The 24,461-nt window shown below is 45.0% G+C and overlaps 1 protein-coding gene across 4 annotated transcripts in view; it reads right to left on the bottom strand.

Moving 5' to 3' along the window:
- The window catches only part of EIF4G1 (eukaryotic translation initiation factor 4 gamma 1), a 723,480-nt gene that overhangs the window by 657,838 nt on the left and 41,181 nt on the right, over positions 1–24,461 (bottom strand). Inside the window, exon 3 of one of the 4 annotated variants that reach the window (XM_069212975.1) lies at positions 20,193–20,290. The exons of the other annotated variants lie outside the window; for them this stretch is intronic. The gene's annotated coding sequence lies outside the window, so the exon portion shown is untranslated. The remainder of the gene's footprint in view (positions 1–20,192; positions 20,291–24,461) is intronic. 4 annotated transcript variants of the gene reach the window in all.

Raw genomic sequence — 24,461 nt, 5'->3', positions numbered from 1 at the left:
CCCAGGCAGGAGCTGTAACACCTGGCGGTGAGCCTCAAAGGCTCACCCCTTTGTCACAGCCCAGCAGGGCACTCCAGCTTAGTGGAGTTGCCCGCCCCCTCCGGCCACGGCCCCCACTTTTGGCGGCAAGGCTGGAGGGAACAAAGAAAGCAACAAGGAGTCGTCACTGGCCAGTCAGGACAGCCCCTAAGGTGTCCTGAGCTGAAGTGACTCTGACTTATAGAAATCCTCCATCTTGCAGATGGAGGATTCCCCCAATAGGGTTAGGATTGTGACCCCCTCCCCTTGGGAGGAGGCACAAAGAGGGTGTACCCACCCTCAGGGCTAGTAGCCATTGGCTACTAACCCCCCAGACCTAAACACGCCCTTAAATTTAGTATTTAAGGGCTACCCTGAACCCTAGAAAATTAGATTCCTGCAACTACAAGAAGAAGGACTGCCTAGCTGAAAACCCCTGCAGAGGAAGACCAGAAGACTACTACTGCCTTGGCTCCAGAAACTCACCGGCCTGTCTCCTGCCTTCCAAAGATCCTGCTCCAGCGACGCCTTCCAAAGGGACCAGCGACCTCGACATCCTCGGAGGACTGCCCCTGCTTCGAAAAGACAAGAAACTCCCGAGGACAGCGGACCTGCTCCAAGAAAGGCTGCAACTTTGTTTCCAGCAGCCTTGAAAGAACCCTGCAAGCTCCCCGCAAGAAGCGTGAGACTTGCAACACTGCACCCGGCGACCCCGACTCGGCTGGTGGAGATCCAACACCTCAGGAGGGACCCCAGGACTACTCTGATACTGTGAGTACCAAAACCTGTCCCCCCTGACCCCCCACAGCGCCGCCTGCAGAGGGAATCCCGAGGCTTCCCCTGACCGCGACTCTTTGAATCCTAAGTCCAGACGCCTGGGAGAGACCCTGCACCCGCAGCCCCCAGGACCTGAAGGACCGGACTTTCCCTGGAGAAGTGACCCCCAGGAGTCCCTCTCCCTTGCCCAAGTGGAGGTTTCCCCGAGGAACCCCCCCCTTGCCTGCCTGCAGCGCTGAAGAGATCCCGAGATCTCTCATAGACTAACATTGCAAACCCGACGCTTGTTTCTACACTGCACCCGGCCGCCCCCGCACTGCTGAGGGTGAAATTTCTGTGTGGGCTTGTGTCCCCCCCGGTGCCCTACAAAACCCCCCTGGTCTGCCCTCCGAAGACGCGGGTACTTACCTGCAAGCAGACCGGAACCGGGGCACCCCCTTCTCTCCATTCTAGCCTATGTGTTTTGGGCACCACTTTGAACTCTGGACCTGACCGGCCCTGAGCTGCTGGTGTGGTGACTTTGGGGTTGCTCTGAACCCCCAACGGTGGGCTACCTTGGACCAAGAACTGAACCCTGTAAGTGTCTTACTTACCTGGTAAAATTAACAAAAACTTACCTCCCCCAGGAACTGTGAAAATTGCACTAAGTGTCCACTTTTAAAACAGCTATTTGTCAATAACTTGAAAAGTATACATGCAATTTTTATGATTTAAAGTTCCTAAAGTACTTACCTGCAATACCTTTCGAATGAGATATTACATGTAGAATTTGAACCTGTGGTTCTTAAAATAAACTAAGAAAAGATTTTTCTATACAAAAACCTATTGGCTGGATTTGTCTCTGAGTGTGTGTACCTCATTTATTGTCTATGTGTATGTACAACAAATGCTTAACACTACTCCTTGGATAAGCCTACTGCTCGACCACACTACCACAAAATAGAGCATTAGTATTATCTATTTTTACCACTATTTTACCTCTAAGGGGAACCCTTGGACTCTGTGCATGCTATTCCTTACTTTGAAATAGCACATACAGAGCCAACTTCCTACACTGATGTTCTTTGTTCTGTCAATGTAATACATTAATGCTCTTTTGACATCTAATGTATGTAGTGCCCTTTCAGCTACGGTATCTGGCTGTGGAAAGAACACTGGAAGTTCCACTGTTTGATTTAGATGGAACGGTGAAATAACCTTTGGCAAAAATTTAGGATTAGTCCTTAGGACGACCTTATTCTTGTGTAGTTGTATAAAAGGTTCTTGTATTGTAAACGCCTGAATCTCGCTTACTCTTCTTAGGGAAGTAATGGCGATGAGAAATGCAACCTTCCAGGTTAGGAACTGTATTTCGCAGGAGTGCATGGGTTCAAAAGGTGGACCCATAAGTCTAGTTAGGACAACATTTAGGTTCTATGAAGGAACAGGTGGTGTTCTTGGTGGTATAATTCTCCTAAGGCCCTCCATGAATGCTTTGATGACTGGTATCTTATATAGGGAAGTTGAATAGGTAGTCTGCAGGTATGCAGATATTGCTGCAAGGTGTATTTTAATGGAAGAGAAAGCCAGGTTAGATTTTTGTAAGTGAAGCAAGTAGCCCACTACATGTTCTGGAGTTGTGTGTAAAGGTTGTATTTGATTAATATGGCAGTAGCAAACAAACCTCTTCCATTTACTTGCATAGCAGTGCCTGGTGGATGGCCTTCTGGCTTGCTTTATGACTTCCATACATTCTTGGGTAAGTTGTAAGTGCCCGAATTCTAGGATCTCAGGAGCCAGATTGCTAGATTCAGCGATGCTGGATCTGGGTGTCTGATCTTTTGGTTGTGTTGTGTCAACAGATCTGGCCTGTTGGGCAATTTGATGTAGGGTACTACTGATAGGTCTAGCAGCGTTGTGTACCAGGGTTGCCTTGCCCAAGTTGGTGCTATTAATATGAGTTTGAGTTTGTTTTGACTGAGCTTGTTTACCAGGTAAGGAAGGAGAGGGAGAGGAGGAAAAGCGTAAGCAAATATCCCTGACCAGTTCATCCATAGGGCATTGCCTTGGGACTGTTTGTGTGGGTATCTGGATGCGAAGTTTTGGCATTTTGCGTTCTCCTTCGTCGCAAACAAGTCTATTTGAGGTGTTCCCCAGAGTTTGAAATAGGTGTTCAGAATTTGGGGGTGAATTTCCCATTCGTGGACCTGTTGGTGATCTCGAGAGAGGTTGTCTGCGAGTTGATTTTGGATCCCTGGTATAAATTGTGCTATTAGGCGAATTTGGTTGTGAATTGCCCAACGCCAAATTTTTTGTGCTAGCAGGCTTAACTGCGTGGAGTGTGTCCCCCCTTGCTTGTTTAGATAATACATTGTTGTCATGTTGTCTGTCTTGACGAGAATGTATTTGTGAACTATTATTGGTTGGAAAGCTTTTAGTGCTTGAAAAACTGCTAGTAGTTCTAGGTGATTTATATGCAGTTTTGTTTGATGTACGTTCCATTGTCCTTGTATGCTGTGTTGATCGAGGTGTGCTCCCCACCCTGTCATGGAAGCATCTGTTATTACGTATTGTGGCACTGGGTCTTGGAAAGGCCGCCCCTTGTTTAAATTTATGTTGTTCCACCACAGAAGCGAGAGGTAAGTTTGGCGGTCTATTAACACCAGATCTAGAAGATGACCCTGTGCTTGAGACCACTGTGATGCTAGGCACTGTTGTAAGGGCCTCATGTGCAGTCTTGCGTTTGGGACAATGGCTATGCATGAAGACATCATGCCTAGGAGTTGTAATATCATCTTTGCTTGTATCTTTTGTGTTGGATACATGCGTTGTATGATGGTGTTGAAATTTTGAATTCTTTGGGGACTTGGAGTGGCTACTCCTTTTGTTGTGTCTATTATGGCTCCTAGGTATTGTTGTACCTTGCACGGCAGAATGTTGGATTTCGTGAAGTTGACGGTGAACCCTAGTTTGAAGAGGGTTTGTATGATCTGATTTGTGTGATTTGAGCACTCTATTAACGAATGGGCCTTGATTAGCCAGTCGTCTAGATATGGGAACACATGTATTTGCTGCCTTCTGATGTGTGCAGCGACTACCGCTAGACATTTGGTAAAGACTCTTGGTGCGGTTGTTAATCCGAAAGGCAGTACCTTGAATTGGTAATGTATTCCTTTAAATACAAACCTTAGGTATTTCCTGTGCGATGGGTGTATTGGTATATGGAAATACGCGTCCTTGAGGTCTAAAGTTGACATGTAGTCGTGTAGTTTTAGCAATGGTAATACTTCTTGTAGTGTGACCATGTGAAAGTGGTCTGATTTGATGAATGTGTTCACTATTCTGAGGTCTAGGATTGGTCTCAGCGTTTTGTCCTTCTTTGGTATCAGAAAGTACAGTGAGTAAACTCCTGTGTTTATTTGTGTGTTTGGCACTAATTCGATTGCATTCTTTTGCAATAGTGCCTGCACTTCTATCTCCAGGAGATTGGAATGATGTTTTGTCAAATTTTGTGCTTTTGGTGGTATGTTTGGAGGGAATTGTAGAAATTCTATGCAATAACCATGTTGGATAATTGCTAGAACCCAAGTGTCTGTAGTGATTTCCTCCCATGCTTTGTAATAATGACTTATTCTTCCCCCCACTGGTGTTGTGTGGAGGGGGTGAGTGACATGTGAGTCACTACTTAGTAGTAGGGGTTTTGGGGCTTTGAAATTTTCCTCTATTCCTAGGGAATTGCCCTCCTCTATATTGTCCCCGAAAACCTCCTCTGTACTGTCCCTGGTAACTGGACGGTGTTGCCTGTGAGGTGCCGGCTTGTGTGCTCTGACCCCGAAACCCCCCTCTAAAGGGTGTTTTACGGAATGTGCTGTAATTCCCTCTGCGGGGAGTAGAGTGCGCCCATGGCTTTAGCAGTGTCCGTGTCTTTTTTGAGTTTCTCAATCGCTGTGTCCACTTCTGGACCGAACAGTTCTTTTTCGTTAAAAGGCATATTGAGAACTGCTTGCTGAATCTCTGGTTTAAATCCAGACGTTCGGAGCCATGCATGCCTTCTGATAGTTACAGATGTATTAATTGTCCGTGCAGCTGTATCTGCAGCGTCCATGGAGGAGCGGATTTGGTTGTTGGAAATGGTCTGTCCCTCCTCAACCACTTGTTTTGCCCTATTTTGTAGGTCCTTGGGCAGATGGTCAATGAGATGTTGCATCTCATCCCAATGGGCTCTGTCATAGCGCGCAAGTAGTGCCTGGGAGTTAGCGATGCGCCACTGGTTTGCAGCTTGTGCTGTGACTCTTACCAGCTGCATCGAACTTGCGGCTTTCTTTATCTGGGGGTGGTGCATCTCCAGATGTGTGGGAGTTGGCCCTTTTCCTAGCTGCTCCTACAACGACAGAGTCTGGTGGCAGCTGTGTAGTGATGAAAGCCGGGTCTGTAGGAGGCGCCTTATACTTCTTTTCCACTCTTGGTGTGATTGCCCTACTTTTGACTGGCTCCTTAAAGATTTCTTTTGCGTGCCGGAGCATACCAGGGAGCATAGGCAGGCTTTGGTAGGAGCTGTGGGTGGAGGAGAGTGTGTTGAATAATAAGTCATCCTCGACCTGTTCTGAGTGGAGGCTTACATTGTGAAATTGTGCTGCTCTAGCCACCACTTGAGAATACGCAGTGCTGTCCTCTGGTGGAGATGGCTTCGTAGGGTATGCCTCCGGACTGTTATCTGACACTGGAGCGTCGTATAAGTCCCATGCGTCTTGATCTTGGTCACCCTGGCTCATGGTGGTGTGAGCTGGGGAATGTGATGGAGTTTGTGCTGGTGAGACGTTAATCACAGGTGGAGGAGAGGGTGGTGGGGTAACTTTTTTCACCACTTTTGTTTGTGGTGTTTGTTCAGTTTGGAACTCCAATCTTCTCTTTCTTCTAATAGGGGGAAGGGTGCTTATTTTTCCTGTCCCCTGCTGTATGAAAATACGCTTTTGCGTATGGTCTACATCCGTTGAGTGTAGTTCTTCCTCAAACCTATGCTTTTGCATTTGGGAGGTTAGCGAGTGCTCTTCTGTATAAGAGCCTGAAACTGGGTCGGTTGCAGTTTGTTTTGGCACCGAAACCCTGTCTGCATCTTTTTTCGGCTCCGAGGTGACTTTTTTCTTTTTCGGGGCCGAAACCTCTCGGCGTCGATCTTCGGTGCCGCTGTCTCGGCGTCGAGCCGTGTCTACACCGGTATCTCGGTGTCGATGCTTGTCTCCAGCACTTTCTCGGTCCCGAGAAGGCTGCGTGCCGGTGTCTCGACCGGAGTCGGACGATCTCGGCACTGTTTGGGCCTTTTTCGGTGCCGACGGTCGGTCACCGAATTTATGGGTCGAGCCATGGCCTGATGGCAGTGGCGTCCCCTGGGCCTTGTAAATCTTCTTTTGAGTGGTTTTCGACGTCCTACTCACGGTTTGTGTATCGTCGAATCCTTCGGAGTCCGATTCTTGGATCGAAAAGGATCCCTCCTCTTCTTGTTCCTCGAACTCCCGGTGGGCTGTCGGCGCAGACGCCATCTGAAGTCTTCTGGCTCGACGGTCTCGGAGAGTTTTTCGGGACCGGAACGCACGACAGGCCTTGCAGGTGTCTTCGCTGTGCTCAGGTGACAGGCACAGGTTGCAGACCAAGTGTTGGTCTGTATAGGGGTATTTATTGTGCCATTTGGGACAGAAACGGAACGGGGTCCGTTCCATCGGCGTTCTTCTGCACGCGGTCGGGCCGACCAGGCCCCGACGGGGGATCGAAAAAATTACCCCGAAGGGCACCGGAGCTCTTCGATCTTAGACGCGGCGCCGACCCCGAACGCAACAATACCGACGAAAATCTTCCGAAATTAGCTATATTTCCGTTCCGAAACTCGGAGCGACAGGAACACGTCCGAACCCGATGGCGGAAAAAAAACAATCGAAGAGGGAGTCGACGCCCATGCGCAATGGAGACAAAAGGAGGAGTCACTCGGTCCCGTGACTCGAAAGACTTCTTCGAAGAAAAACAACTTGTAACACTCCGGCCCAACACCAGATGGCGAGCTATGCAAAACATGCGTATCTACAGCGACAGATGCCATCGAACATGACATTCTATTTCAAGATTACTGTCTTTGAATATGGATAGACACTAAGTTACTTCTTCGATCTGTAGGTTAGAACAATATACATTTTTAAATAGCACAGGGACAATTTCCTTACAAACTCCCACATATAAAAACAACTACAACCAGGGCCACCAAGAATAAGTAGTAAGTGGGCCCCCATCACAAGTCCTACAAAGTAGTAACTCAAATGCTTTAAAGGACCTGCAGATAAAGGGAATGGTGGGACCTGTTTAAGCTACGACAATTAAGGGCTGTGATGGTCAATTTATGATTTCTACCCATATATAAATTCAAAATGATTTGATGCAAGTAGACTGGATAGCCTCAAGATTCAATATGAAAATCCTCATTGCTGACAAGCCTTTTCCCACCTACAACTGCAGTGCTGTTTAATTAGGTGCTTTGCAGGGGTGACATATCTATCAGCAGGAACACAGCCCAAAGTTCCGCTTTGGGAAGGTCAAATTTCAAGAGGAAGGAAAGCCATCAAATAAGAAAGCGAGCAAATGAGACCAACAAGAAACAGACAGGAATGCCAACCACTGGAAAGTACTGGGCTGAGTCAAAGCCCACTGTATGTACTGGTAGCTGTTTTTTCAAAGACCTACATTACAAACTAACATCCGTCTTGAGGAGAGACCTGATTACTCTGTGGAAAGGCATTAATAGGCTTCAATCACCTTCAAAGATATCCACCTGAATGTTCACAAATGTCAAACATCATATCACTTACTTATCTGTACAGGAGGTACAGGAGCCAGAGTAAAAGCTGGTTACTGAAAAGTTTTAGGTGAGCATGAGGCACCAGAAACTACAGAAACAGCAACACCTCATTTTTCTTCCAACCTCTCTATATCAAAACCTGCGCAAAACCCTCAGTTGGAGTTCACACCAGTAGCTTTCCAGGAGACTTTCATGCATAACAATCGAGCTCTAAAATAATTATTAATGCTTTAATTTGGCAGATTTATAATTCGTAAATACTTCATATCGAAGTAGAAACTAAATCTTACCCTTTAAAGTATTTCACAAAAAGTACATAATGTTGTCAAAATAAAAGGTAAAGAATGGGCAGAAATGACTGGGGTCCTTTTAGTTCTGTGTTGGTTACAAAAATTGGGATTTATTTTTGACCAGCCCTGGAACCCCATTTAAACTTTACGATATAGTGTTTCGGTGAACCCAACTAAGCAACAAAGGTTTTGACTGCATTATTAAAATAATTTTATGCATTTCAAATGAGGGTTTAAAATGCTGTCTAAGGCAGAGTTAAGCAATATGGGCAAGGAATTAGATAAGGGTATCGAAAGGCAGCAAATGACATGCACAGGGCTTTTATTTATTTACAACTACCATCGTCATGCGTAGCAGCAAAGAAAAAGTCTTTCAGTCTGCAAATTAGTTTCAAATATGCATTAAGCAAAAGGATACAAAAACAAGTTTCCTAGTATTCTGTCCATGTTCCATAAAATCTATTGAATTTCATACGGCTCATGTTTAGACAATTTTTGTACTATCAATACAGAAAGTAAACATTAGTTTTATGTAACCGAGTGGTGGTGTATGAAAGACTGCCAAATAGCTCGGGTGACATCGAGTGCAAGAGTGCGTACCAGGGTAGACAAGCAAGCAGTCTGCCCAGTAGCATTCAGAAATGATTGGTCAGAGGGATGTGTCTTCTGCAGTAAACATTTCGCCACAGGATATTCAGAAGACCTGTGAAAGCTACGATTCGATATTGTAAAAAGAAACGCTAAAATAAATGCAACCGTTCTTTACTGAGCTCTCAACTTTAAGGCTGCCTCACAAAAATAGTCCAGTGCAAAGTATTGCATATCCAGGCCGCTGCAGCTAAAAATAGCTGGCAGCAGTTGTTCCTTACAATTAAAAGGAAAGGCCTTCCACCTCTCGAACCTGGCCAGGTCTACTACTACAGTCTAAAACAAAAATTCACAAAATACAAAGGAAAAAACATCTGGTTCCTTTTAATATTGTTGCTAAGAAGTTGGCTCTGATCAGGTTTCCACATTTTCTTCTGACAACAGATCTGGATAGCGGAGGCCCTTAGTATTCTAAGACCCCTTTTATTTGAATGGTATCTAGCAAGTAATTAAACCCATAATCGTTTCTGAAAAACTTAAATCCACAAGTAAAGTAAAGTCTGGGAAACAATTTGTCTACACGTGTTTTATGACTTTTTAGACAGCGTTTCTTCAGCAAAACAATTAATTTATGCATATTAGAGTTCTCGTTATTTTGCAAACTTCCTGACGAAAAAATTCTGAAGGTTAGAAAAGGAGTGACCGCCAAGAATTAAGTCTAATCTCTGCAATGATTTGCTCTCGATGAGTTATTGAAATTAAATGCGCCTTACAAATAGGATGGATGTTTTGGAATGATACTTCAGTTTTATCTTTGAATGTTTACTGTGAAACTAATGTATATGGTATGATAGCTCGAATATAACGCACTGGTTGTAACGACAGTCTGAAATCTAACAAGATAAAGAAGCTACTTAAGCTTGTGCTGACGTCAGTTTCTTGTGCCTTTGTCCTTCCCCAGACACAGACCTAGGTCAAATCACCAGAGATGCCAATACCTAACTTTGCCACATTTTAGAAGTAAAAGTGGCCACTCCACAGAATGGGAGTGCAGTGACAAAGAGCCCAATGTTGTAGATATCCGTCTTTCCATTCCAACCAGAAGGAGTCTAACAAGGGCTTTGGAGAAAAATGCAATCCAATTTAAGAGTGGTTATTATTAGATCTAGAGAGTGTGTACCCATTACTCCTACTCTCTGTACCACCTCGAGAAGGAAACGGCACTTGTGGTCTGCCAGAAACCTGCTCAGTTGGTCCGCTCTGCCATTTAGGGAATTTGGCATTCAGGTTGGCAACAAAGATGTTCCATTGTTCCAGTCACCTTTAGAGGCATAGAACCTTCTGGTACAGGATTCAGGACCCCACTCAGCACTGCTTGTTGCAGTATCTCGTCACAGCCGTGTTGTCTGCCAGGACCTGCACCTGTCACACCATGAACTCTAGGTAAGGAATGGCACAGGCCTGCTGAAGATAAGCTTGGTGTCTGCGAGCAACATCAGCAGATCCTGTGTGGTCTCCAACATGTGAATGGAGCTGGAGAGGCAGCCCTGATGTTGGGCCCTCTGCAATCTAAGGGTCTACTGCAGGAAGACACCTGTGCCACATGGCATTCAGTACAAGGAGAACACACAATGCTAGGGTACTAAGAATGGTCAGAGTCATCGGCACCGAAATCCAGGACGGATCTCGAAACATGGGGACCATATCCTAAGTGTCTGGGACCGCAAGCCTTCTTTGGAATGAAAAAGTAACAAATAAGTAGACTTCCTGCGTCAGGATTGCAGAGTGCTCTTCTAAGAGTTGCTCCAGTGTGGAAGGAATATGGGGTGCGGAGAAGAGAAAGGGCAGATCATACCCCCTTCGAACAATCTGAAACACCCACTTGTACAACATGATTAATGTTGTGCCAGGGAGGAAATGCCGTATTCTGCCTCAAATATTCTGCGGTCACATATAAACCCAGTATGGCAAACTAAAGCAAGGTGGCGGCTGCTGAAATGGGGAGGAATACTTCGAGTACTGCTCCATATGGTTTGGATGAAGTCTACTGATGCAGGAGCCCATCAACAACAGAGTTGCCTAATTTTGTACATACTGAGGGCTGATGTCTCTACGCTAGACCCCTGGAATAGCCTCTGAACATTCTGTATTGGTTGAAATAGTTTAGTTGGTGTCATTAGCCCCAAGGAACTATTGAGACTGGATCCTTCTTGAATGTTTCCAGTGAAGAATCAGCCCTTTCCCCCCCCAAACGGCCTAGTAGTATTGAAGGGCATTTCCACTAGGGAGCCCTGCACAGTTAAAATAAAAAAATAAAAAACTGGCTTACCTAATGCAGACGGCCTTCTGAGAAGAATGCTGGTGCTAATAGCTCTGGCTTGCCAGTCTGCCAGCTCGAAGCACACAACTGTCCGCATCCCGACTATCAAGTAGGACAATAAGATCCTCTGGGACTGACAGCGAGATGTTGCTGCCCATATCCCATTACATGTGGATATATCTACCAAAACCACATACTGCATTAATAGACCTAATGGTCTAAAGAAATCACTTACCGAAAGCATTAAACTTTTTAAATTACCTATCCAGGAGGGAATTTGAACTGACATTCCTTTTTGAAGCTTGAACAATCAGACGCTCTGGTGTAAGATGACGGTCAAGAAGGCGGTCTATGTTGCCAAATCGTCACACATTTGATTGGCAGGCATTGATATGGCTTGGACCATGTATCCAAAAGAACATCAGTAGGTCAATTAAATTGTAACAAAGGCTCAGATAAAGGGTCTCATTCAATACATTTAATTTCAACTGTATAGTAGCCAGTTGCAAATTTAGAGTTTCCAATCCGCCAATGCAAACAAAGCAATTACCTCTATTTGGTTCCCAAGTGGAAAGTCAAACTTTTCTAGAGAAGGGTCTAGTCCACTGGGAATTTGTTAGGCAAGGCGCAATAGATCATCAACAGACAGCAACCTGTTTTCCGGTCTCGTGTGCAGTCCGGCATTAGCATTTTGCACTGTGAGAATCATTAACAAAAACATTTATCCTCCAATACTGACGTCTAGACAGAGGTTTCGGGATTTAATTCAGTTTTATGACTAGTGGCTGACCTTTTGTGATTTGAGTCGATGTTTGTTCAGGTGCTGGATACAGGCATCTGGCTCAGATCAACCAAGTCAGCGTCGGTACGGAAGGAACCTTTGTGGGCCTTGATGTAGCAGTCAGTACCAGAAATCAGAACGGGCCTGATAGCGGGTCCAGATGTGGCTGACAGCATAGCAAGTGCTCCCAAAAGCAGAAGATAGACTGGAAAATCGCTGGGGCTCTGTAGGGTCTGGCGGTACACCTAATAGAGCTCAAATCACACTTCTTTAAAACCTAGTCTTCGCTGCAAAAATAAATAAATAAAAAATAAAATAAAAAAAATAACACAACAGCCCAGGAAACCGAGCTTGTCTGGACCAACTGCCGGATTAGTTTGGACTAGAATCAGAAAAGTGGGATCTTCAACGCATCAAATTTTTGCCTTCGGACGAGATGTCAAGGGGCAGATGGGTTTGCATAACGCTCGTCTTTTTAACACTTGTGCTCAGACTCCAGCGAACAGCCTAGTCACCAGCAACTTAATCAGGCACACTACCTGGAACAGGACCCATGCTTTCAGCGCTACCATTTATGTTCTGCAACAGTTTAGCTTCCCAGACCTGAACAGCCTAACAGTGCATAAGGGCACACATAGTAATGGCCTGTCCCCCAAGCACCATATGCATGCCTCACCCGGGTCTGTGATAGTCCTTTGCTCCCTGTAGTCTCAGTACAGCTTCAATCCAATAATCAAATGGACATAATTGTTTCCTAACACACTGAAAAGGTTTCCGAGCCAACAGAAAACCAAGAAGTTATGAGGGAATTAACAGATCTGCAAAGGGTCATGAAAGAAAGGAACTGACACCACCGTGCAAGGGTGGCACTTAACAGCTACAGTTTGTCATTTCTCGGACAGTAGAGTCATCGAGGAGCCACATACCCATGCTCGGGAGCACTGCTGGATCCAGTCAGGTGCCTGGAAATATTCTATGTGACAACAGGATTTTACAGGTTAGAAGACGACACCGGCATTCTACAGTATGTGTGTAAGGAAATGGCTCCCTGTTGCAGTTACCCCCCACTTTTTGCCTGATATCGACTTGACTGAGAAGTGTGCTGGGACCCTGCTAACCAGGCCCCAGCACCAGTGTTCTTTCACCTAAAATGTACCATTGTTTCCACAAATGGCACAACCCTGGCACCCAGGTAAGTCCCTTGTAACTGGTACCCCTGGTACCAAGGGCCCTGATGCCAGGGAATGTCTCTAAGGGCTGCAGCATGTCTTATGCCACCCTAGAGACCCCTCACTCAGCACAGACACACTGCTTGCCAGCTTGTGTGTGCTGGTGGGGAGAAAATGACTTAAGTCGACATGGCACTCCCCCCTCAGGGTGCCATGCCAACCTCACACTGCCTATGGCATAGGTAAGTCACCCCTCTAACAGGCCTTACAGTCCTAAGGCAGGGTGCACTATACCACAGGTGAGGGCATAGGTGCATGAGCATTATGCCCCTACAGTGTCTAAGCAAAACCATAGACATTGTAAGTGCAGGGTAGCCATAAGAGTATATGGTCTGGGAGTCTGTCAAAAACGAACGCCACAGCTCCATAATAGCTACACTGAATACTGGGAAGTTTGGTACCAAACTTCACAGAATAATAAACCCACACTGATGCCAGTGTTGGATTTATTAAAAAATGCACACAGAGGGCATCTTAGAGATGCCCCCTGTATTTTACCCAATTGTTCAGTGCAGGACTGACTGATCTGTGCCAGCCTGCTGCTGAGAGACGAGTTTCTGACCCCATGTGGTGAGGGCCTTTGTGCTCTCCGAGGACAGAAACAAAAGCCTGCTCTGTGTGTGTGTGTGTGTGGGGGGGGGGGGGGTGGCTACACACCTCCCCCCTGCAGGAACTGCAACACCTAGCAGTGAGCCTCAAAAGGCTCAGGCTTCGTGTTACAATGCCCCAGGGCACTCCAGCTAGTGGAGATGCCCGCCCCCTGGACACAGCCCCCACTTTTGGCGGCAAGTCCAAGGGAGATAATGAGAAAAACAAGGAGTCACCCACCAATCAGGACAGCCCCTAAGGTGTCCTGAGCTGAGGGGACCCCTGCCTTTAGAAATCCTCCATCTTAATTTTGGAGGATTCCCCAATAGGAATAGGGATGTGCCCCCCTCCCCTCAGGGAGGAGGCACAAAGAGGGTGTAGCCACCCTCAAGGACAGTAGCCATTGGCTACTGCCCTCCCAGACCTAAACACACCCCTAAATTCAGTATTTAGGGGCTCCCCAGAACCTAGGAAACTAGATTCCTGCAACCTAAGAAGGACTGCTGAACTGAAAAACCTGCAGAGAAGACGGAGACACCAACTGCTTTGGCCCCAGCTCTACCGGCCTGTCTCCCCACTTCTAAAGACACTGCTCCAGCTACGCGTTCCCAGGGTCCAGCAACCTCTGAAGCCTCAGAGGACTACCCTGCATCTAGAAGGACCAAGAACTCCAGAGGACAGCGGCTCTGTTCCCCAAAGACTGCAACTTTGCAACAAAGAAGCAACTTTGAAACAACACACATTTCCCGCCAGAAGCGTGAGACTTTGCACTCTGCACCAGACACCCCGGCTCGAGTTGTGGAGAACAAACACCACAGGGAGGACTCCCCGGCGACTACGAAACCGTGAGTAGCCAGGGTTGACTCCCCCTGAACCCCCACAGCAACGCCTGCAGAGGGAATCCCGAGGCTCCCCCTGACCGCGACTGCCTGCTTCAGAGACCCGACACCTGGTAAAGACTGCACCCGCAGCCCCCAGGACCTGAAGGATCCGACCTCCAGTGCAGGAGCGACTCCCAGGTGGCCCTCTCCCTTGCCCAGGTGGTGGCTACCCCGAGGAGCCCCCCCCCCCCCTTGCCTGCATCGCTGAAGAGACCCCTTGGTCTCCAATTGAATCCTATTGCGAACCAGACGCTTGTTTGCACACTGCACCCAGCCGCCCCCGTGCCGCTGAGGGTGTACTTTCTGTGCTGACTTGACCTCTGCACCTGACCGGCCCTGAGCTGCTGGTGTGGTAACTTTGGGGTTGCTCTGAACCCCCAACGGTGGGCTACCTTGGACCCAAACTTGAACCCCGTGGGTGGTTTACTTACCTGCAAAAACTAACAAACACTTACCTCCCCCAGGAACTGTTGAAAATTGCACTGTCTAGTTTTAAAATAGCTATATGTCATTTGTGTGAAAACTGTATATGCTATTTTGCTAATTCAAAGTTCCTAAAGTTCCTAAGTGAAATACCTTTCATTTAAAGTATTAATAGTAAATCTTGAACCTGTGGTTCTTAAAATAAAGAAAATATATTTTTCTTTACAAAAACCTATTGGCCTGGAATTGTCTCCGAGTGTGTGTTCCCCATTTATTGCCTGTGTGTACAACAAATGCTTAACACTACTCCTCTGATAAGCCTACTGCTCGACCACACTACCACAAAATAGAGCATTAGAATTATCTCTTTTTGCCACTATCTTACCTCTAAGGGGAACCCTTTGACTCTGTGCATACTATTTCTTACTTTGACATAGTACATACAGAGCCAACTTCCTACAATATGTATATTCATTGCTCTGATAAGGTCACTGCCTAACAGACACAAAGCGCATGCTGGCAAATATCCCCAGGCTTTAAAATAATTCTTGTGAATTTAAGTTCTGTGATTCTAAATTATTTATGGTTGCTATCACCTGCTTATTTGAACGCCAATAAAATAGATTAAATTAATTCTAAAGTTCTAAATACTCAATTATAGTTGCCTTACATCGTGTAATCAGGTTACTCCTCAGTCTGGCTCAACTGAACTCCATTCTGTTATTATTGTGTTTCTGAGGACGATCCCTATGAAGCTGTAGGCTCTAAAGGCAGGTAAAATCTGAAATTGTCTCAAATGTATTCGAGAAGTAAATTTCTATCAAGTATTATCTTCCAATCATAAATTGCCACAGAGAACGTTTTCAATTGCCTGAAGATATGCAATGTACTGTCACTGTTGGAAAAACTATCTTAAGCTTAAGAGAACCAGTGAATTGGTGCTTTATAACTGATCTGTTTTTGTCCAACAGTGCCCCAACTTAAAAGTCCAAATATTTCATGGAGCACTTGGTTTTACATACCAATCAACCTTGTTTCTGGCTTCCATGCAGCAATGAGAAAAACAAACTGCAGAGAGTCAACGATGTGTGCTGCTAAATGGTCACAATAACCATTTGCTGGTCCACAATATCCGACGCCATTGATATCAGACACAGAGGGTCCCAACCAAATGGGTGGACTCATCTTGGAGTGCTATGAGAGCTACCATGCTGTTCTAAACCAGTTAGGTCATGTAAGTGGTGCTTCCCCCTGTTACAGAACACCCCAGGGGTTTATCCTCACACTCGTGTTTACACCCCAAGATTTGATCCTCACATCCATGTTTAATGTCTACAAAGTGCTTCACGCAGATGTGATGGTTGTCTGGCACCCGTCCACCAATATGTTGATGATATTTCCACCTTTAGAGTTTATAGTCTTAAAGATGATAATCTGTGGGTGCAACAGCTGATTGGATAACTTTTTGTACTTGCATGCGCCAAAAAAACTACAAATTCTGTACACAGCAGCCACAGCATCTTCCTTTCTTCCAATCTGGCTTTGTGCACCTTCACCACTGGGCAATAGTACATCACTTGTTTAGATGTGGAGGTCTTGGTGTTACTTTGGATTCAAAGTAGTATTTCAAGCCACCATTTAATAAGATCCAAAGGTTAGGTTCCTATCAACTAATAGCAAAAAAAAATGTAAATGTTTCATAGCCCCCCTCAGATTTAAGATTCTCCTCCCAGGCCCTTGTTTTTAACATGCAGGGAATACAAGAGCTGTTTTGGCCAGTTTAAATTCTCTTCAACTTTCATCCTTGAAATCCATTACATACACTACATAAAGTTTTATTTCTGCTCCCCTAAGTATGACCTTATTATCCTGGTGCGGTTCCATTTGCTTCCCTTGCACTTTAGAATGACTGAGATGTTACAAAACAGCAGATACATTTTCAGCTAACTTAGCTTGCAGACAAGTTAGGGTTTGCAAAGAGAAGAGACATAAATCTGCTGCAGCATACCAATTTCTCCAAGTAGGTATTATCCGATGATCTCTTCCACTGGAACTCTGCTGTGTTACAGAGCTCTGGCCTTTCAGAAGTGCTTTTCTAACGTGGTTTTCTCACGCTGATCTAGCTTTCAGCAAAGTGGTTTTTTTTCTCCATTTTTTTTTTTGAAGCAATAAACAAATAAAAAAAGCAAGATGCATGGAAGATGGAGTCTCATTGGTTACGGGAGTGGCTACGAGAAGAAAAACTACAACATTCTTTACAGGACTATACCCTGAGGAACTGCATAAAACACTAAAGAATTAAACATCCATGCAGGGTCGTACCAGTTCTGCACAATAAAGGGGTCAAGGTAGTTTAAACGTGCCTCTGCCCAAGATCAACTGATCCCAAAACATTCGTACTGATATACTTGCACATAAGCAGGTTTGAATGAGGGCAATAATTACGGAGAAAGGATGCTCTTTTTACTATGGTCTAACATATGTGCACAACCCAGAACTCTGCCTAGAACCTAGCAATACAACCTATTTATTGAAGCAATAAAGAAAAAAGGAGAAAACACTGATTGGTACCACCTGATAGCTTTGCTGGATGCCAAGGTAAATATTTTTGTTATGGTGCAACGCTCACGACTGAACCAAAGTATGGGCTGAGTGTTACCAATGAATATATTTCACATAAATTGGCTTTAGAAAAACATGCTGTAACAAATAACCGGATAGTTTTAACACTTGCAGCTAGTAAATTTGGGATGGACTTGCTTCGCCACTATGCCTGCCACATTGGATAACAGAAGATGCCTGCCGACATGCTAAAACCAAACTAATGTAGGGACACAGGACACAATATTGTATCTAATTGAGAAGTTTCACTCCATAAACCTTGGCTTAGGGGAAATTATCGTAAAAATTAGGCCTATCACTAAAAATAAGTATCAATCCACTCGGGAGCTCCCACATGCCCGTACTACATCTTCAACCTTGGAAACCAAAAGGATCAGCCAGGAACTCACCACCCTGTTCAACACCTCCATCAACAACGCAGCATTTCCAGACGCCTGAAAACGCGGCAGAGTCAGACCACTACTCAAAAAACGCTCCACCGACCCCAGCGGACCCATAAGCTACAGGCCAATCTCCCTACTCCCATTCCCAGCAAAGGTACTGCAAAAGATCAACAAGCAACTCATGACATACCTGGAGCAGAACCAGCTACTCTGCCTCCCAATCCGGCTTCCACAGCAATCACAACACCGAAACTCCCCTGATTGCAGCCGACAATATCCGAACCCTCCTCAGCCGAGGACAAACAGCTGCTTTGAGCCTCCTCAAACTCTCAGCAGCCTTCGACACCGTACCCCTCCACATGCTGATCGAAAGACTCCACCACATCGGCATCTGAGAGGACGCGCTCAGATGGATCATCTCCTTCCTCACTGGAAGAACCCAGAAGATCTACCTCACCACCTTTCATCTCTAAAACCAAGGATATCACCTGCGGTGTCCCCCAGGGCTCCTCCCACAACCCCACACTCTTCAATACATATATGACCCCGCTGGCCAACAGTCAGATCCCACAGTCTCAACGTAAGTTCCTACGCAGATGACACCAAACTCATCCTCTCACTCACCGACAACCCCTCCACCACCAGAACCACCCACCATAGATGCAGGCCGAGCCTCACTGAATGGATGAAAAAACAGATGCCTGCAGCTGAACACAGACATCAGAAGTACTCTTTGGCAACAGCATCAAAACATGGAATAACGGCTGGTGGCTATCAGACCTAGGACCTACACCCACTCCCTCCGATAACACCATAAACCTCAGAATCATTATTTACAACAAGCTCACCATGAAATCGCAGCTCAACGCAGTCTCCTCCACCTGCTTCCTCACTTTGAGCATGCTATGCAAGATCTTCAAGTGGCTACCTCTACACACCAGATGCACTGTGAGAGGCCCTCATCACCAGCAGACTGGACTACGGCAATGTCCTCTACATAGGAATTGCCACGCACCTCTTACAGGAACTTCAGAACATACATAACCTCGCAGCCAGACTCATCCTTGCCTTCCTCTGAGAAGCCCACATCATATCCCACCTCAGGCAACTCCACTGGCTCCCCATACAGAAGCGATGCCAATTGAAGCTGCTGACCCACGCACACATGGCTCTACATAACCAAGGACCTGGGCACATTAACCACTGCCTGAACTTCTACCAACTGTCAAGATGACTACGCTCTGCCTCCCTTTCATTTGGGCATACTCCCCGCATCTACAGAAGCAGAAATGGAGGATGCAACTTCTCACATTGCAGCAAAAGCCTGGAACAGCCTCCCTATACACCTGCTCTGATGTGTGATCACGTTACCAGCAAACAAAACCCTACAATAGAAATGCAAGAGATAGATTATGTTTGAAATTGCTTAACTTGACATCAACAACTCCACAATGGAGAATTAAGTTTTAAATGGGCATCACTTTGCCCACTGCTTTAGCATACATTCAGTATATGTGATGTTTTATCAGTTGTGCCAAAGTCACTCCTAATCCTTTAAAATCTTTCAAATATTCATAACTGGAACTAGCACGATGCCATGGTTCATATCATACTTAAGCCTTGTTTATCGAAGGAACACTGGACTCTACTGGTTGTATCTGCCGCACCTGATTCAGTGGGTCATGCTATTTTAATTAACAGCTTTATTTAGCTGGGAATCACAGGGGCGGTGGCTTCCTGGTTTGCTTTATTCCTGTAGGGTAGTTTGCAATCAGTAATCTTGGCTCCCTTTCTGTCAAGGCAACTACAATATACTATGAACAGCAGTAGAGTTGCCACCCATCATCGTTCTAGGTAAGTCAAACCTTTACACCAGAGGAGCGCCCTGCCATTCTGTGCTTATGCAGAGAAATAAAAATGAACTGATTGTGCAAGTCATTCAGAATTTTCCAGTCTGACAAAGCTGAAAAACTGCTTACCTACCATTCTATGGCTAATATGCAGTAACCCCCCCCCCCCACACACACACAAAAAAACTGAATGATATTAATTAACACTGAGCAGCTCCGAACAAAAGAAAAGTAGAAACTGTTGGCAAGGCTCTATGTGCCACCTCCACCCACTTCCTTGCTCATATATATTCGGGAGAGAACACAGTTACACCCATATGCTCAACTCTGCTGCTAAGGGTGTGTGTACAGTAGGGGCTCAAAGAAACGGACTTCAACATCAAAAGAATATTAGAATATGTATTACCTATGTATTACACACTACATGGCTTAGGAAGGTAAAGGGATTTCAGTCCTAAGCTACTCCATTCTCACAAAGCACACCCTGCATTGAATGCCATCTAAACGCTCAAAGTGTGAACGCTGCAAGAGGTGTGGTTGAGGAAGCTGGAGAGAATGCAGGCTCCACCCCACTTTCAAAGAAAGAGCAAGTAACGCATGCATTACTCAAGTGTGGGGAACACACTTCAGGCGACTGGTCAATGAAGGTGCCGTTCTAACTCTGCTGCCACCTGCGCACATAGGTGGTTCTGGCTGCAAAGCCTTCTAACTTCAGGTAGCCGTCTAGTAATCAGAAACAAAAAAAACAAAAAACACAATTTTGAAACATTGTGACAACCTACAAGCTTACAGCTCTGTAGTCACTGATAAATTGCACAACTAACTGCCCAAAGATACAACCTAATGATGTTAAGTACAAAGAGGCATAGAGAAATATAACCAGGCATTAAAGGAACTGAATAATGCTGAAGTCGGCCACAACTTAATGAACTCAACCAGAATCCAGAAGCTGCGTACAACCCGCTAGTACACTGGTTCCCAAACTGGGGTCCGTGAAGCCTCCGCAGACGGTCAGCAAGTGCTTAGAAAATAAAACATTAACAGATTAGGTTCCCAGCTTTCTGTAATGGCTCAGTGGGGGGGTCCCCCAGATTCCAATGATTCACTGGGGGGTCCCTCAGATTATATTAATGATTCAGCAGGGGTCCACAGTCAAAGGTTGGAAACCGCTGTGCTAGTACAATAAGTCATACGACCAACACAATGCTCCCCTGACAAATTCTCCACTTCAGAGTTTAATTAAAAGGCAATTAATGTCAGAGGCAGAACCTTTCCTACCAGTGCATAAGGGAAACTGGTAGGCACTGAAAAACTTCAAACACGAAGTAACCCAGAAGCCGAATACGAAGGAATTGGTTAAAAGCAACTAAAATACCGAGGCCCAAGTGGTTCTCCTCTTCATTCTGGTCACAGAACAAAGACATAAGCCATTCTAGTACTGGCGCCATCAGTAAAGGCCTTCGGGTTTTTTTTTTTTTTTTTTATAAACACCCAACTTTAATTTCCCTCGAGGTATGTTACTCTTTCACAGGGCAGAGGAAACTCAAGCAACAAATGAACTGAATGAAGACAATCCAATGTTTGTTAAGCAGAACAAAGAAGGGGGGGGGGACTTTGACCCAACTTACCACTCTAAACAAATGGTTTGATTTTCCAATTTCTTGGTAACTTCTACAGGTCAGCCTTTTCAACTTATGGCTAGGAGCTCAGTTCGCTTTGGCTCCACTGTAGACTAGCAGATAAGCTCCACCCATATAGGCTCACTGAGGATCAGTCAAATCAACCACAGGATTCAGGTCAGACTTTGCGAAGGTTACACTTTTGGGAGCAGACTTATGCTTTCTGTAGGGTATGGAGGTCAAGAGTGATCTAAGCCTTCTAGTCCACTGCCCTCTGGCAGCCACTGCAAAAGAACAATCAGAACCTATTGATCAAATGCAGCTTTTTTTGGGATCAAAGTGTGGATCTTGGTGAGCGGTCCACAGGACAACTAGAACTCTTTTTGTAAAGGGAAAAGGAGATTCAATTTCCAACTCCAGTTTGATCAGCTTGTCAGTTAGATGAAGGATACGTTAGAACATTCTCCAACTTACGCTCTCCAGTTGGGCGTCCGCCAGACACCCATCATCCCTTCTCTGACATAGGTTTTTTTTAAAAAATCTTTTATTGCTTTACATGGATTGTCAAACTGTGCTCCATTCAAGAAGTTTATTCTTGCTAATAGCAGGTACATCTTCTGCCATGTTGCATTCCTTATTTTGTGTGCCACTCCATATGTCAGTATACAGTTTAATATCCCGTCCCGCTACCAAAAGTGCCCCTACTGTTTGCCAACGACAGAACCTCTTCCTGTTTTTTCCCCCCACAGAAGCATGATCGAGCTGCCTGCCATGCTATCTTGAGTGTCGGCAACAAAATTAAATAAGGACAAATATCTACTGTACAGTACATCTACTTCCTGGGTATAAAATGAAGGCATCAAACCAGGTCAGGAGCCCAATTTAAGAATGTTCTCTGGGCCTATAACCAACACGTATAACTAAAGATTTCAGAAACAAAGACCAAGGCAAGTTACGAAATGCCCATTTCACTTTCCTCATGGTGTCTTTAAACAACCACTGCCTGTACGCAGCGAGTTCTGTTACACACATTCTATACCAGAACAACTAACATTCTGGAAGCCATGATTCACACATTGTTGGTTACAGCATGGCTTGTGGAAAATGTGTTTGGGCGTGACCTAGACAAACTCTTGTAAAATTAACCAAGCACCGAGTCTGCAGATAGGAATGGAACAATCAATCTCTTCAAGATAGTGTTAAATGCTTTGCTCAGGTCAAGAAATGTGTTTTCCTTTTTAATGTTAGGATAATATGGATACCAATTCCTAGAAGCAGGACTCATTCCAGAGCCAATGTTTTGCCTGGCCCTACCTTCGGGCAAGGCTGGTTTTGCATCCTAACCAGGGTATGAAGGCCGATGCACATGTATGTGCAAGGAAGAGTCATGAAAGTGTGATATCGAATAGACATTATTTCAGAAGAATGAAAAGACAAACTATTGCCGTCATTTTTCTCTTAGGAAAATCTACTGAAATAGCACAAGAATTGCAAAAAGGCAAACAAGCACTTCTCAGCCTCGTTGACATCACATCCAACAATGCCCACTGAGCTTTGCTTCTTTCTGAAAACTGGACAATTAAACCCTCTAAAAATGTTTTAGATTTTCTTCCGAGCCCTTCCAAATGCTTATTTACCACTTACAAAAAATAGGCCTTACGACTGTACAGGAACAGAGGAATATAAACAAAACGTATCTTCTTGCAATCAAAGTTTCAAACTTCAGTCAGCAAGTTAATATTTGGATGTGGATTAGTCCAAACAGCAATTTACGGAGCAAAGCCGACTTACGCCCACTTAAAAAAAAAAAAAAAGTAACAATTGCCAGCCTTTCCAACAACAAAAGGACTATTTCATTAATCAAAATGCCTTAGTTACACAAGGTCAAAAGTCCTACATCCCAGAAAAGGAACTAGGATGATTAGATTGTAAAGATCGAAGAGCTTTAACAGTGAAAATAGTTATTGCATTCTGAAATATCACACGATAGACGTGTATGTGCCTTAACAACCAAGACCTTTTCGGATAACTGACCCAAAAGTTTGTTGTATATATTTAGAGTTTCAGCAGTTTCATTTGCGATATTAAAAGTATGAATTAAACATTACTGTCTGAGGAAGAGGTCGTGGTCTTTAGGGTTTCTCCTGTTCATACCACTTTACTCTGCAGTTTGTTAGCTATGTATGCCCTTTCTCCTCCCTCACATCCTTCTGCACTCTTTCACATGCATGTTACATGTACGCTGTTCCTCTTCAACCCTCCTTTCGCTCTCCAATTCCACCTACTCCCTGGCATCCCCCTCACTTAAACCTTCCTCCACACAAAGTACCCAATCACCTGTAAGGAGTCCATTTTCTTTTCACGATGTCAATACTGCAACAGCTTTGTACATCTTTCTCACTTCTCCACAGAATCGAAACGTGCACATATACCTTTGCTCTTTGAGCTCAGTAGAGGAAAGGACTGGATGAGCATGTATTCTAACCAACCTTGTGACCTTTGAGGGCTGGGAGATTTTGTCACACTGTGTCAGACCATGTGAGTCAACTCTAGAGCTCTCAATTGCGGCCCCTTTATAAACAGCCACACAACCAAAATTCACTGACCGCTCCTTAAGCATTATTTAAGAGTAGTGCGTTCCTGTGGTTCTATTAATCAAAAAAACTACAAATACTCTAGTGGAATGCAAGCTTAAAAGAAACTTTGTCCCCGACCTGGATTTCCTTAAAAGGTTATTAAAGTTGTGTAGATAGTGACGAATATTTTCGTTTGTAAAGTTGAGGACATCAATGTAGGCCTCTGGGAGTGGACCCAAGAAAGTCTTTAATTACTGTCTGGTAGGAGATTGAGGGACCGGACTCAAAAGCAATGAATATTGGTGGAAGTCTTTTCTCTTATGCAGAGGAGTGTGTTTTTGAAAGAGTGGGGGGTGAAATTCAGAACAAGTAAGTTGGTCTGCTTTGTGAGCACCAGCAGAAGTTGGCCAGACCGCCCTGCAGTGGATAGGAACTGCCCATGGTCACTTATGTAGATTTGCCCTTTGATGTCCAAATACACATTCTGGGTATGGGGTAAAAGATTCTAAGATCGTAGTGGTAGTCTTTAGAGCAAGCTTATGTGGAGTCATGTAGGGGCCCTGCCCAACAATACACTTAGGGGAGTGGAGGCCATCCCTGTTCTGCTTCTGCCCCCGTCTGATCTCTCATACCGTTGTGGAAATTTCTCTTGGCTGTAGATGAGTATCAGGGAGAGGATCAACTGGGTGTCGTGTGAGT

The sequence above is a fragment of the Pleurodeles waltl genome, chromosome 11 (assembly GCF_031143425.1).
Source record: "Pleurodeles waltl isolate 20211129_DDA chromosome 11, aPleWal1.hap1.20221129, whole genome shotgun sequence".
In the NCBI taxonomy this organism is placed as follows: domain Eukaryota; kingdom Metazoa; phylum Chordata; class Amphibia; order Caudata; family Salamandridae; genus Pleurodeles; species Pleurodeles waltl.
The sequence above is the reverse complement of the archived record's forward strand: the minus strand, read 5'-3'. Positions and strand labels throughout refer to the sequence as shown.